Source organism: Lepisma saccharinum, chromosome 5 (genome assembly GCF_977018435.1).
Source record: "Lepisma saccharinum chromosome 5, izLepSacc3.1, whole genome shotgun sequence".
In the NCBI taxonomy this organism is placed as follows: domain Eukaryota; kingdom Metazoa; phylum Arthropoda; class Insecta; order Zygentoma; family Lepismatidae; genus Lepisma; species Lepisma saccharinum.
Window position 1 is genome coordinate 64,060,076 of NC_139233.1, and position 16,916 is coordinate 64,076,991.

Sequence of the window (16,916 nt, forward strand, 5' to 3'; positions counted from 1 at the left end):
ACTGTATTTCTGATTTTTTTAATATTTTTTATTAGCGTTGCTTTTCTGCCATGTTTGGCTAATGGCGACGATGAGGATGAGTAATGGTATGATGAAATTGATGAAGAGACACATACAAAGAACACCCATGCTCAGGCCAGGATTTGAACCCGCAACCTCTGGTGTCGCAACGGGCTGTGCTAACCACTCTGCCACAGAGGTTGGCAAATTTATTTCGTGATATAGAAATACTTCTGAATGAATAAACTTTATCAGGGTACAAATTTTCTACGCTTTTCACTATTCACTTCACAACAAAAGTAAGCATTTCACTTGAAAAATCTACATTCCTCTTCTATAGTCCTTTTCTTACTCCCACGAAGTTTGGGCAGCCATATGGTTCTCTGAAACTTTTACAGAAACTGACTTTTCTTCCAGGTAAATCCTTAAAAATCAAGAAACAAACTCATAGGCGACAGAAAGTATGCACGCTGCCCTCCCCCAGCTGGAAAGATATTTTCGTACTTCAGAAGTAACATGTCCATCAGCTTGCTTAGTTGACACAAAGTTTCCCCAAATAACAATCACATGTAAGTACCGGGTGGGTCTAAACTTACAAGTGATGATAAAAAAATGCACTCTTAGTTTACTTGGCAACGTATTAATAACAAAAATGATATGACACGAAGCGTACAAATTACTTTAATTACTTCCTTGTGTCATCTGCTATCCAACAAGGTACAAATGTTACTAACATTCACACTTGTGTACAAGAAATAATACTTCATTCATGTTCATGTGAATGGAATCAATGAGCAAACAATTAAAGAACATTTCACGTCTTGCTCAAAGTTGGCACCTCCGTTACGAATGCAGGCACGCAGGTTTTTACGTACATTTGGTCTCGTAACTCGTGATGTGATGGTGTCTTTGATGTGTTGACCAGCTGTTACGATCCTCACCCTGAGTTGTTCTTGCTAGTTTACCGGTGTCTTGTAAACTAAATCTTTCATGTGGCTCCAAATGTAGAAGTCGCAAGGCGTCAAATCGGGGGATTCCAAACCTATCTCTTTAGCAGTTTTGAAAAATATTTTACCATTATTCTTAATTGTATTCACATCATCCCCCAGTAAGTCTACATCATCTGCATATGCTAACAACTGAGTTACACCATTTAATTTTAGTCCTTCTTTAGTTTCTTTTACCTTCCTAACAGCATATTCTAAGGCAAAATTAAAGAGCAATGGAGATAATGCATCTCCTTGTTTTAACCCATCATGAATTGTAAATTTGTCAGACATATTAAAACCCACACGAATGTTACTTTTTGTTTCAGTGGTGCATATTTTTATCATACTAACATGCTTCTTAGGTATTCAAAACTCGACTAATATATTATATAATTTATCTCTTTTGACCGAATCATATGCTTTTTTGAAATCGATCAATAGCAGATGGACATTTACATTATATTCCCACTTTTTCTCAAGTGTCTGTCTGATGTGAAAAATTTGATCTGTAGTTGATCTGTTACGTTTAAATCCACATTGATAATCACCTATAATTTCATTAGCATATGGGGTTAGTCTTGTTAAAATAATGTTAGATAATATTTTATATGTTGTTGAGAGTAGAGAAATTCCACGGTAATTATTGCAGTTTATTTTATCACCTTTTTTAAACACAGGAACAATTATGGATTCATATTGTACAAAATAACCAATAAAAGATTTTGTAGTAACAGTCCGGTTTGTTTCTAGCCACACCTCGTACTTTTATTACATTAATAGATACGAAGGCGGTATAACAACAGTGATACAATATAACATCAATATTTTTGCGGAAATAAACAAATTGCGATTAGACAACAACCTTATTTTCATTACTTAATTGAAGTTATTTTATGATCTCATTATTTAATTTTTGTACTTGGTAAGTCTTTCGGGGGGAGGTTGGGACTCCTGGACCCCCTGAATACTTCCTTCGAGGTAGGGATCGAGATAAATTTACTGTGTCACTGGTTCCAATTCACGGTAAATATGCTCTGCTTCTCTACACTCAAACATACACAAACTCATGTCTTCCTGCTTTCTTGGTTTCTTGCCTGGGAAAGAGGCAATAAATCAAGCTGTGACAGCTACGGGACCTTCTGACGAGGGGACGGAACCCAGCTGTGCAGAGGATTCAAACACCCGCGCGAAATAGCCCTCCCCGTCACCCTGGGGCAATTTTCGAACAGAGACATCTAGTGGCCAAGTGGCGAACTATGATGAATGAAATTCGGCTGAAGCGGCCATATCTTTCGCCGTCGATAATACATGACATTTTTAAACAATCATTTTGGGCCGTGCAAGTGACTTTTGAAAGTAAAGCCCTCCCTAGCTTAGTCATAAAAGGATTGAGCATTACGTTAGTATGCATCATAATGGCCATCTTCGTTGGGGCTACCCACAAATCCTATAACCATTCTGTGCTTATTTGCGTATTTCCTTATGGGAAATTGAAAAAAATAAAGGAATTTGTGCACATTTAACGAACTGAAATTGCATAAATGTGTCATGTACCCAAAGTTTCATAAACTAAGTTCACATCCACTGCGTGTTTTCCGGCAAATTTTTGTCCTGAAACGTTATATTCAACAAAATGCATTAAAGCCCATGTTAAATTTAAGCGCTTTCCACGGCGACCTTCGCCAAACTCCACCTCCCTCTTAAGTGTGCCGCGTGAGACAATTCGATGGAATTCAGTAAACGAAAGTTGGGTCATATCTCATACCGGCCTCGGATATGAAAGTTGTTGTAGAAAAATGATAGCTTGTTCCCTTTCAGGCTATTTCTAAACCTACACGAAAGGGTAAGTCAAAATGATGGACGGGATTACATAAAATTTATTCTGTGAAATCTAATAAAAATATGTTATTGTGAGACATGCACTTAGAAAGGTTAACTTTCAAAGTTTAGTTTCCACGCAGTAGTAGAGGGTTTTGGAGAGTTCAACGTCATTAATTGGGGTTCAGTGGTGCCAACCCAACCCAAAGAAAATCGCACCAAAACTTCAAAAACTCACTTTCTCTCCACGTTCCACGCCTCATTTATTGCGCTGACGATGTTTCACAGCGCAGAAAAGCCGGTACGAAAAAAATACTTAATTGGGGTTCAGTGTTGCCAACCCATGAAAATTTCAACAAAACCTAAAAAAAAAAAAACTTATTTTCTCTCCACGTTCCGCGCCTGACGATGTTTCACAGCGCAGAAAAAAAGCCGGTACGAGTAAATGCATTTTCTCATCCTTCAAGTACGAATGCGCCTTATCGTAATTTTCCAAGTCCGGGACGCCATGTTTATATATCGTGACCTTTTGTAAACCTCTCGGGAACGATGTGCCACACACACACGCGCGCGCGCGCGCGCGTGCCTCTCATTATTTCTGTATTGTGACGCAAGCAAACAAATAATAATTGTTTTTTTTTTAGGATTCCTGGCCCCATAACCCCGCCAGTGTGCGTGGTGCCCAACCCAAAAAAAAGGTTCTAACGGTTGCGGTTCGATAACCACACCTCTGTAGAGTTTCACGTGTTTTTGTTTTTTCTCAAACTTCCATGAAACTCTACAGAGGACCTCCGTAATGCATGCAACGTGTACTAACGACTCTAGTGTTATTTGATGTTGTAATTTTTGGATATAGAGTTTATTGTGAGATAGATAAAAAAATTATGTTTATTATAATATTTTCTTGATGAAGATGGAGAATGTGTGTTACAAATAAAGTTGCATGCTTTTTTTTTCTAGTTTGTATGTGTATGTGTTTTGATGTTCGACAGCATCTGAAACGATAAAAAAAAGAATTTTATTGTTAATTTTCTCATGTAAAAAAAACAACAAATTTTGTGCAAATTCTGATTGTCTCGTGCTATAGTGCAAAAACTGATGAAAAAAAAAGACATTGTAACTGATAACTGATGAAATTGACATTGTAACTGATCTGAACTAGTGAAATTCGTATTATCATTGTAACTGATCGTGCTAGTACAAAATTCTTATTGTAACTGATTGTGCAAGAAAAAATGTTAAACCTGTTAAAACTGCTCCGTGACCCTCTCGTTCTTCACGTCGTGGATGAAGGACTTCTCGGCGACAAGGATGACGCTGCATAGAGTATCGGCAGGCAAGGCATCGTGGAACTCGCAGACGATCTTGATGTTGGTGCGATCGTTGACCACCACCTGCTTCCTTTTCGTGGTGTTGATGACGGACATCGGCCTTTGTGCTTTGAATTCGCTGGGCGTGTAGTACATGTCCACGTTTCCCTCGGTCACGCGCTTGTAAGCCCTGTAAGCTTCGTGAAGTTTGAGGTAATCGTCTTTGGTCATGTCGAGGTTGTAATTCTAGCGCGGGAACACTTCGTTCCTACCATTCTTGAGATAAACGTTCTTGATCTTGCAGTCGTCGAATTTGCTGGAATCTTTTTCCTGATTCTTATCGCGCCCGGTCTGAAAGAGCACAATGACGAAATCTGGCATGTCGAACTGTATGTTGTTGAACTGCGTCGTCACGTCGAATTCCATGTGACTTCCCGACGCTATCTTCTGCACCCACTGGTAACCGTGAAAGTGAATCGGCACCTGCGGACTTTTCAAGATCTCCGCTTTGTACTTGAGGGCGTAATTCGTTTCGTATTCCACGATCGGCATTCTCAACTCCATGCTCCGGATGACGCACTTGGCTGCTTCGGGTAATGTGTTGGGCAGTGGCGTGATGCCGTCCGCGTTCAAGTTGCTGTATCTCATCAGTGCGTCGTTGTCGTTGGCAGCTCTTCGAAATGTGATTCTCAGTCCTCCCTTCCACATGATCTCCTTGTAGTCCGAGAAGAATCCCGGAAGCAGACGCATGGGAAAGAGCACCGTTTGACTTCTCGTCGATATTTTGGTTCCCGCTTCGAACCCTCCCGCCTGATAGTATGCTGCGTCCGTTTTGGATAATTTCAATGTTCCCACTGCCGTCGACGTGATGCCTGGATAATCGATTCTGTCGATGACTGTGTTGTGTTTCCTCACCTCCACCTGCGAGAACAGGTGAGGCACGAAGTTGTCCACGAGTATCAAATTTGCTACTGCGGGGAACGCGTCTCCGCTTTCTTTCTTCACCACGTCGAATTGAAGGTAGAGGTCCGCTCTGTGAGGATGAACGAACCCGTCGCCTACGTCCACGTCGTATTCGATCTCCCGGTTCGCTTCGTTCAAATTGGCGAACGTGCGACGGTTCGGAGGAAAAGATTGCAATTCGTAACTTTCGATTTGCTCCATTTTTTTTCACTATGTGTGTTATTTATTATACGTTGATCTCCAGGACGGCAGTCGTCGTGGCACCTGCAAAATCCACCACGTCTCCTTTCTCGTTCGTCACCACCAACTCTATGTTGTCTATGCGGTTGCGACATACTGGAAAATAGATCGGCGAAGAGGGTGTGTAGATGATCGGTTCCATGAATTCGGAACTGGGTTTGAACGTGGCTATGATTCCCGTCTGCTTGTGACTTCCCAGTAACCCGTCCGAGGATTTCGTGATCATGCCTTCCGCTACGTTGCAGTGTACGTTCAAAGTCTCTATGGCCAAAAATTTAGGAATATTGGCTAGTAGTATAATTGATGATATTATAAACCCGATAAATGAAGAGGTGTTTTGACTGAATAGAAATACTTAAAACTAAGGCAAAATGTCTATAAAATTTTATTGTTACTGTGTAAAACCTACGATTTTTGTAAAAAAAAGCTTCCGAGAAAAGAAGACCCCCCTAAATTGATGTGACAAAACCTAAATTTGCTAAAATTACTGTTTATAAATTTGTTAAAAATATGGCATTTCTCGATATTGTTTTAACTACACTAAAAACTAATCCAAGATGCTCTTATGAGCCACACCTACACACATCTACCCACACACACACACACACACACACACACACACACACACACACACACACACACACACACACGCACACACACATACACACACACGTCTACTTCTGGTTACTTCTATTGCATCATGTAGTGCAACAAATTATTATTCAATATTATGCAACAAATTATTAGACGTGTGTTGTTTTCTGATTGGTTGGTTATGACATCATGGGTGGTTCACTGTTTCAGATGCGGTCCGCGCTTAGGCTATTTAAAGAGTTCTTGCATTACAAATTAGTTAATATTGTGAGAATTGTTGAAGTGTATAGAGGTGTTGTTCTGGTGCTCTTCATATTTTAGCTCTGTTTGGTTTGATATACTGAATTTCTTATTATTTATATGAAACCTATTTCTAGTATATTGAACAAGAATCTTATATTTAGTATAAAAAAGTCTGATATTTGTTACATCTAGTTGTAATTAGTTTATATTTAGAGTTTTGGCCTGCAGCTGTTGGAATCTGTTTCTGTGTGTTTTACAAGATCAACACATAGCACACGCTATTGGGTCACTGCCACCGACGTGCCTGTACTAACACGCAATTGAGAAAGGTCGCTGTTTTCCTGTGGATCAATACTTATTCCACCTTCGTGCACGTAAGCCATTGGCATTATAATTTGCGATAGTTTTATTAAGTATAAAATTTTGATTTGAATCCCGAGAAATCTGATATAATAAACCTAGGATAAAAATTAATAATATTAACATATTAAATATATACAATAATTATACAAAGTACACTGCTGAACCCAATTCATATTTTATATTAAATATAGAGATTTAATTTGAAGCCCAAGAAATTTTATAACTAATAACAAAAATGCCAAATCAAAAATATTGTGATCAATGCAATACGAATATATTTAGCTCTAATTGGGCTAGGCACCAAAAAAATTGTAATCCCGACAAATGCAGAACTCCCACAAAAATTTGCCCTAAATGTCATAGAAAATATAGTCTGGAATATTTCTTATATAAACATAAAAATAATTGTTCTGCACAGTTTTCTACTTTATCACAGCCATCTACATCTTCATCTGGTCTAAAAAGAAAACTTGAAACCCCTATTAATTATAAACCACCAAAGCAGCTTCGCTATACACCTATTCATAGTAGTTTTAATAGCCAACTAAGTGATTACTGTTTTATATCAGACCCAAAAAGTGATATTAAGAATTTTTTGAACACTATAAATTCGGATGTGCAAGATATTCTAAATAAACAAAATAGCTCTTATAAATTATCTTTCAAATTATTTACACAATATAAGAAACCGAATGGATCAAAATTTACACACCCCCACATAACAGAAACTGTAGTTATATATTCAAATACAAATTTAGACGAAATAATAAGTAGTTTGATAGATCAATTAATTATTAAACACTCTGAATTTGCCGCAAAAGAATCCGGATGGAGTTTATGTGGATCTCCACACAAGTTATATGTTATATTTCTAAATTTAACCCACTACAAGGTTCGACATATGTGCCATTACCTGCCAATATTAAAAACAAAAGAGCCGTGGTTAACATAGAAAATAATGATGACAAATGTTTTCTGTGGTGTATTTTAGCTGCTTTGTATCCAGTTTTAAGGCATCCTGAGAGAATAACTTATTATAAACAATATGAACACGATTTTGATGACGCAATGGAGGGCTTAGAATATCCAATGTATGTTCAGAATATTGATAAATTTGAAAAAAACGCCAGAGATATCAATGGTAAACCATTAGCTATTAATGTATTTATTTGTTCTACTGGTGCTGGGAATTGCTTGATAGAACCTCTGAGAATTAGTACAGTTGATGATGATTTTGCTGTTCCAATTGATTTGCTTTTAATTGAAGGAGATGGTACATACCATTATATTTTAATACGCAATCTTGAAGCTTTAGTAAGAAAACAACTAGACAAATCTAATAGAATATTCAAGTTGTGCCGAAGATGTTTAACTGTATTTGATGGTCAAAAAATCAAAAAATGGTAAATAGAGTTCGTGAAGAGAATCCATAAATTGCTAAAAGCAAATTAGTTGAACATTTAAAATATTGTGGGAATCATAAACCTGTTCATATGATTAAGCCTATGCTAAGTGAAAATGCCAAATGCAAAAAATTTGAAGCTTTGTTGGAACACCCAGCATATATAGTTTGTGATTTTGAGTGAAACCTGAAACCTCTTGCATTCTGTAGCCCAGATCCTGAGGAATCTTCAATTACATCATACCAGTTACATGAACCTTCTAGTTTTTGTTATTTAGTTATACGGGATGGTGTAGCTAGTGAACCACAATTATATATGGGACCAAATGCTATCAAAGAATTTGCACATAGAATTGAAAATGAGTGCCATGACATAGCATCTAATATCTTATTAAAATCAAAACTTATGATGCCTTTAACAGAAGAACAAATTGAAAATTTTAAAAATACAAAAAAATGTCTGGTATGTGATTGTGAATTTTCAGATACAAATATCAAGGTGAAACACCATTCCCATACAAGTGGTAAATTTTTAATGGCTTTGTGTAATAACTGTAATATTAAGATCCAGAGACCAAAATTTGTCCCGATATTTTGCCATGGTGCATCTAATTATGATTTTCATCATCTGATCAGGTACGAGGGGTTTGGCAAGCAGAATTTAAATATTTTAGCAGAAAATGATGAGAAATGTATAGCTATTAGCAAAATAATTAAAGTTAATGGTGTTCCTATTCACTTAAGATTTCTTGATTCATATAGAATTCTGTCGGCTAGCTTGGCTACTCTGGCCAGTCAATTATCTGATGATCAATTTAAAATTACCTGTGCCATGTTTCCAAATCAGGACTTGAAATTAATTAGGCGAAAAGGTGTATACCCGTATGACCATGTTACTGATTTTTCTAAATTTGATGAGTGTTCTCTGCCACCACAAAAAGCATTCTATAGTAAACTCAGGGCATCCGAAATCACTGATGAAGATTATCACCATGCTCAGTTGATGTGGACCAACTTAAAATGCCAGACATTTGGTGATTATCATAAGGCATATTTAAAACTTGATGTAACTCTTTTAGCCGATATACTTCAGGCATTTAGAAAATCTTCAATAGAAAATTATAAGCTACATCCAATTTATTTTTATAGTGCTCCAGGGCTAGCATGGTCTGCAATGTTTTTAAATACTAAAATGGAGTTAAATTTAATCCAAGATCAAGATATGTACTTGTTTATGGAAAAGTGTATAAGAGGGGGCATGGTGCAATGCTCTCAGAGATATGCCAGAGCTAATAATAAATATATTTCTAATTATGATCCAGAATTGCCATCAAATTATATACTTTAGGTGGATGCAAACAATTTGTATGGGTATGCTATGATGGATAAATTACCATATGCAGAGCTTGAATGGGTCGAAGATTTTAATATTGAGGATCTTCAGGATTTTGATGACAGTCACTATGGTTTATTCTTAGAGGTTGATCTGATAATTCCTGAAGATTTACACAATATGTTTTCTGATTTGCCCCCAATTTCTGAGGTTGAGTGTTCACCTAATTCTAAACAAAAGAAATTGATGATGACTCTTGATCCAAAACAGGATTATGTAATATATTACAAAAACCTGCAGTTTCTATTGCGTCATGGTGTTAAAGTAACTAAGGTTGGCAAAGTTTTGAGATTCAGGCACTCAAGATGGTTGAAATCATATATTGATACGAACACCAAGCTTCGAACAGCTGCAGTAAGCCAATTTGATAAAACTTTGTTTAAATTAATGGTAAATTCAGTGTATGGCAAAACTATAGAAAATGTTAGAAAGCATAGTGATGTTAAATTAGTTACCGACCCCAGCCGGAGCAAAAAATTAGTGGCAAAGCCGAATTTTAATTATAGAAGAATTTATGATGAGAATATGGCGCTTTTTAATATGAAAAAAACAAAAATTAAGTTTGATAAACCTATTTATGTAGGGGCGGTGATATTAGAATTGGCGAAATTACATATGTTAAAACTTTATTATGATGTGTTGAAACCTTTTTATGGTAATAGTATAAAATTAATGTACATGGACACAGATAGTTTTATTCTTAATATTCAAACAGAAGATGTTTATAAAGATATATCACATCCTGAATTAATTAAATATTTTGATACCAGTGAATTGCCAGGCCATCTGAATATTCACCCCCACAACAAAAAGGTGCCTGGCAAGTTAAAAGATGAGACACTTGGCGATGTTATTGTGGCATTTGCTGGGTTAAGAGCTAAAATGTATAGTTTTAAAACATGTAGTGGTGCTGTTGCCAAAAAAGCCAAGGGCATTGGTAGAGATACTGTAGATAAAGAGCTTGAATTTAAAGATTATGAAGATTGTCTTAAATCAGATAGGTTAATCAAAACATCAGAAAATAGAATTCAGAGTGTGGATCACTTGTTAACTAGCAATATTGAAAGAAAAGTAGCTGTAGACCCACATGACGATAAGAGATTTATTTTATCATGTGGTGTACATACTCTACCGTGGGGACATTGTGACTTAAGAAGTGGCAATCAATGCCCAATTACAGAGCATAATTTAAAATAAATAAAACATGCCAATGAACTTATTTGGTTTTAAAAAAAAAGTTATTATGAACCTGCCGACACCAGCACCCTCTCCTGATATAATATCTAAACTAACTGGTTTCTTAATTATTCATCTCGGTAGCATACTTAAAGATGTTGATGATAAAACAGGTAAAACATTATACATATTTAACAATAATTTAAACCACTACCAATTACCTATAGGTGGTCAATTACAATTTATTACAACTCCCGAGGGTGATGTCAAAATTTCAGTAGGGAGAAATATTTATAGAATTAAGCACTCAAACATGATTTCTGGCACTGTATATACCGTCTCTGCCGGTGACTGCTTATATATTGAGGTCCCGGGATATTACGACAAACTTATACCTTTTTTTATAGAATTAAGAATTAGATATTCAATAATAAATAACCCCTAAAACAAAATAAAAATAAAAATGCCTAATGATATATTTGGCCATACAAGACATGAAGATCACAGTGATGAGATTCTGATGCTTGATGTCAGAGTGAAAAAATTAAGAAGTGATTTACAAGTTTTACAAACCACACTTAATGCCAGTCTTCAACTAGAAATTACAAATTTACAATCACAATACATGGACCCTCTTCTTAAAATTGATTCGGAACTTAAATTATTGCTTCAAAAATATACTGATTTGGCAACATTGGATAATTTTCAAAATTTAGAGGAAGCTGTAGCAGCTCTTCAAGCCAAATTAAAATCCCAGAATACCAACTCTGAACAATTAAAACAACAACTAGAAGAGCAGATTAGTAGTGTCCAGGCACAACTCCAAACAACTGTCAAAAGCATAAAATCACAAGAAGATTTTGATCTAGTAATTTCTACTCTTAAAGAACAAATTCAATCACTACAAATACCTAATCTGGGCCCCTTGAACAATGCCATAGCCGAGGTTAAAGAAAAAATTGAGACACTTGAAAATTTTATGAACAACTTACCATCTTCTGATGCTCTGAATGCTATAACTCGTAGTGTTGCCAACATCAAGCTGCAACTTGAGACATATGAAGATTTTGGAAAAATTCAAAGTACCATAACCCACCTTGAGAGTACCATAGCAGCAGTACAAAGTGATCTGACAAATGTACAAGAAACTCTAGAATCTCGCTTACCTGGTATTGTAGATACTCTTGTCAGTGTTCAGCAACAAATCACAAAACTTGACAACCTCAACACCGAATCCGAGCTATCTCATTTTCATCACTTAACCGATGATATCCAAATAAAACTTGAAATTTTACTCAGGCAGACATAACCCTGCTTCAAGATGCTATGCGTAGTGTGGCTAACGCTAGTGAATTAAATAGTGTGAAATTAGCACTTGAATCTTTGCAGAATACTGTATCTAATCTGCCTACATCACAGGAACTTAAAAATATTAAAAGAGAAGTGAATCGCATATTGAAATCAGAAGATATCAAGAATATCCAGACAGAAATCAAACAGATTACTCAGACAGTGGCCACTCTACCAACCAATCAACATATTAATGAACTGCATGCTTTATTTGAGGATATCAGAACACAAGTTCATGATCTTACTGCCCAAAATTCTAAATTGGCAGTTGTTGAAAATTTACAGCAAATTGTAGCAAACATCAAGCAACAACTAGGGATCATGGAATCCAACCAAGCAAATACTCTCTCTGTTTTTGCCACCCAGCTTCAAGAAATTGTGCAACAATACAAAAAACCTGCTGTAGACATAAGAATTAAACCAGGTCACGATGAAATTGTTAGGACTATCAACGAGCATCTTGAAACTGTAACAAGTAGATTGCTTACAGCAGAAAAAGAAATAACTGGCCTAATCGAGAATCCTAAGCATACAGTAATTCTTGAATTAAACAGTATCCCTAACAATGAATATAATTCACCATTTACACCAGGTGGGAAACTGTATAAGCTCTCTCCTGCACAATTTTATTACCAGTTTTTTGTTGGAGGTACACTTAGACCAATCAAGATTAAATATTGGCTACAACCACAAGCACACCACTACCCTACCTTATCAATAACTAATGCTAACAACAAACCAAAAGTCGCCAATATAGAATTAGAAGATTTTACAGATCCCAATACATTAGAAACATCTTATGCTGAAGATGATGGATCTCTGGAATTTAAAATACAAATAGGAGACAAATTATATTTAGAAAATCCTGTAGTATCAGCTGCTGAACACCCTATAGTTGCAATATTCTTGTTTACATACTATGTCTAGACAAATTATTGTTGATGAATTACACAAACCAGCCAGACATAACTATAAGCGACTGCCAGTGGTTACAAAAGGCATAGATGATTTATGTCATTGTGACTTGGTGGAAATGGCACCTCGCCTAAAGGCGGGACAGTTGAAAAACTTAGACAAGGTCAACAAGTATATACTTACTGTCATAGATACATTTTCAAAATTTGCCTGGGCTATGCCGCTCAAATCTAAGACTGGAAAATGTGTTACAGAAGCTTTTAAGACAATTATTAATCAGAGTGGAAGATCACCACGCTATCTACAAACAGATAATGGCAAAGAATTCTATAATTTGGTGTTCGAACAATTTATTAAAAGCCGGTCAATAAAACATTACTCGAGTTACAGTGATCTTAAGGCCTCTATTGTAGAAAGATTCAACAGAACTCTAAAAAATCATATGTATAAACAATTTACCCTTCAAGGTAATTATAAATGGCTTACTATCCTACCAGAACTTGTAGATAAATATAATAATTCAGTTCACACTACAATCAACATGAAACCCTCTGAGGTAACTTCATCTGATGAGCAAAAATTAATTAGCACTGTTTACTATCCTAGATACCAACCAACAACAAAAAAAGCTAAATACAAAGTTGGTGATCAAGTAAGAATTAGTAAATATAAGCACTTATTCAAAAGAGGTTTTACAAGAAATTGGAGTACTGAATTATTTACAGTGGATCAAGTTAAACCTGGGGCTCGTAATACATATATAATAAAATATCACCGAGGTGAAATTCTCAAAGGCAGGTTTTATGAAGAAGAACTTAACAAAACTAAACAGCCAGACACATATCTTATAGAAAAAGTTATTCGTAAAAAAGGCAACAAAATACTGGTCAAATGGCTAGGTCTCCCAGAACACAGTTGGATCGAGGCAGACAAAGTGATACTATGAACACCTGGGATGTTATAAAAAGACTACCAGATCCTGAACAGTAGAATAAGAGAAATGGCCAGCAGCTGCCTGATAATATTAGATGTCTTATTTTTTTGCCATCGGCTTGTGGTAAAACTACACTAATGATTGATATTTTTTTATTGGCACCCAACTGGTTAGACTGGAAAAACAGGCATTTGTATGTCTTCTCTAAGAGTTTAGAACAATTAAAATACCAACAGTTGATGAAGATATATGATGGACTGGATATAGCCACTTTTGAATCAGATGTTAAACCACTTCATGAATGTCTCGATAACTCTGTTGTTGTATTTGATGATATTATATTGGAAAACCAAAACAACTTTAGAAATTTTTTTACACAGGGCCGACACAAAAATATAGATTGCTTCTACCTGGCACAAACTTTTTCTAAAATACCAAAACAATTGATAAGAGACAACAGCAATTTTATATGTGTGTTTCATCAAAACCATACTAACCTCAAACACATACATGATGAATATGTAGGTGGTGACTTGAGCTACAATAATTTTTCCAAGTTTTGCAGTAGGTGCTGGAACCAGGATAGTTATGGGTTTGTCACAATTGATATGACAAGAAAATTTAATAATGGTAAATATAGAAATAAAATTAACAATTTTCTAGACATTGAAACATATATAAATAACCATGAAAAGACCAATTATTGATGATCTTAAATTAAGAGATTATCTTGTAAAAAGATTTAAGGGATGGAAAGTAGAGAACCGAGGAATCTATGAACAACACAAGCGCACAGAACAGCCGATTATTGATGATATTAGTGAACTAGGAAAAAATATCAAAACTGTTACAGAGCAGAATCAAAATTTAATCACAGAGCTTGTACCTGTAGCTGCTAGGAACATATTAGATTATCAAATCACCCCACTTTCTAGTATTCATACACCTAGTCCTGTTGTTCCTCGAATAATTGAAGCTAGTCAGGATCCTATTGAATTGGGTCTTCTTGCTCAAAAATATTTAACCACACCTAAAGACAACAAAGATGAGGTTTTTGGCTTATATGCCGACACAGAACGTGATGGTAGCATCATACATAGAATTGGCAATTTCGGAGTAACATTTATGGGAGATGATCTAACAGTATATTCAGAATCTCATCTTGGAGAAAGAGGTGCTTTTGTTAAGTATCCTGGCACACCTGGATTGTGGGAACTGATGACTCGTAAGAGACCTGGTAGCTATACAGATCACGACTATGAGCACTACAAAGAAATATTAATAAAATCAGATGCTCTATACCAAAACAATGATCCCACACAAAAAAGAGTCACGTCTAGCAGTGGAGCAAAATACAATAACTTAATCAAGCCTATATGGTCACAAATCAAGACAGGTAGTGGGATCAAACAGTACAACACATTGCCTAAAGAATTTGTCTGGGTTGACGATGTCAGAAAACTTGTAGATAGATTGCTAGTCATAACTGGGGAAGAAAATGCCGGTAACCACAATTTTTACAATGAAAAGGTTGGAATTATGGACATGATAAACACTAAATTGTCTAATTTTATAATGAATGACACTAAGGGCATTGGATATCTTATAAAAATTATTAATACTCTACCACCTAAATTTTGGAATATCTCCGAGGGTCGGGGGCTAGTTAATGACATCATAAACAAGTTGCCATTTAAACTACACATACCAGGCTATCAATATTGTGGTCCCGGTACCAAACTAGACCATACATTAAACAGAGGTGAGCCTGGTGTTAATCCCTTAGATGCTTCTTGCAGAAACCATGACATAGCATACAACACACATACCGATCTTGACAAGCGACATGTGGCAGACAAAAAATTAGAAGAAGCTGCTTTTGGTAGATTTGTAAGCAAAGATGCTTCTTTGGGTGAGAGAATAGCAGCATTGGGGACTACCATAGCTATGAAAACCAAACAAAAATTGGGGTGGGGGTTGAAATAAATTAACTAAATTAGCTACAATTTAATTGTGATAGTTAATCCCAAAATATGTATATAATAAACCAAAAATGAAGGCCAAAGGTGTTATGTATCAGATACCTTATGCAGGTCTTAAATGTCTTAAAACTATTGATAGTCTTCTAACCAAAAAGCAGCTCAAGAAGAAAAGTTCTTGTCTTGGCAAGGGACATGGTATGAAATTGTTACTTAGTACCCCACAATTAAAAAAATTACAGCAATCTAGAAAAAAATCACATATAGGTGGATTCATATTTAGTATCCCAGCTATTTTAGCACCACTCGGCGCAGTTGGCAGCTTGGCTGGGGGATCAGCTTCTATAGCAAAAACAGTAATAGATTCCAAGAAAAATAATGCAGAATTAGATGAACAAAAGCGCCATAATCTGGCCATAGAAAAACAAGGCAAAGGTGTTAAGAAAGTTATGAATAAGTTTAAAAAAAACAAGAGAAGCTTACCAACCAAGATATTGAAGCTTTAATCAAACCACTGGGCATCAAACATTTTAGAGGAGTATACATGTCTGATTCTTTACCAGAACAACCACTCAAAAAAGAATGTGGCATAGTTAATTTGGATAAGTACAAAAATCAGGGTACTCACTGGATCTGTTATCTTAAATATTTAAAAGATGAGGCATTTATGTTTGATTCATTTGCAAGTGTTCCACCTGAGAATTTAGTAAAATATCTAAAATCAACTAATCTTTATTATAATAATACACGTATTCAAAATTTCAAAGATATTAATTGTGGACATCTGTGTTTATCTGTTCTTAGATATCTGTCTCAAATAAATAAACCATCGATTGTAAATTTTCAAAAAGCCTTGTAATATCTAAAATATCATGGGAGTATTCCATCTTACCAACCAAAATTCAATATTGAAACATAAACTACATGATGATATAGTATATCCCAAAACAATAGCTCTCAGAGCATTCTATGGCATGTACTTGATCCCCAATATTACACACCACAACAACACAATCACAGTTGGTGACCAAAAAATTGTTATTACTCCAGGTCAGTATAATTTGTCTACTTTAAATGCTCAGTAACCTAGAGGTATATTGTTAACTCAAAATTCTGTCACTCTGTCACTCACAGAGTAGAAATTGTGTCTGCTACAGAAAAAGTAGATCTGCGTACTATAGGTGAGCTATTGGGATTCGAGAACAACACAAAACTTTAACCAGCCATTAAACACACTGCTATTAATA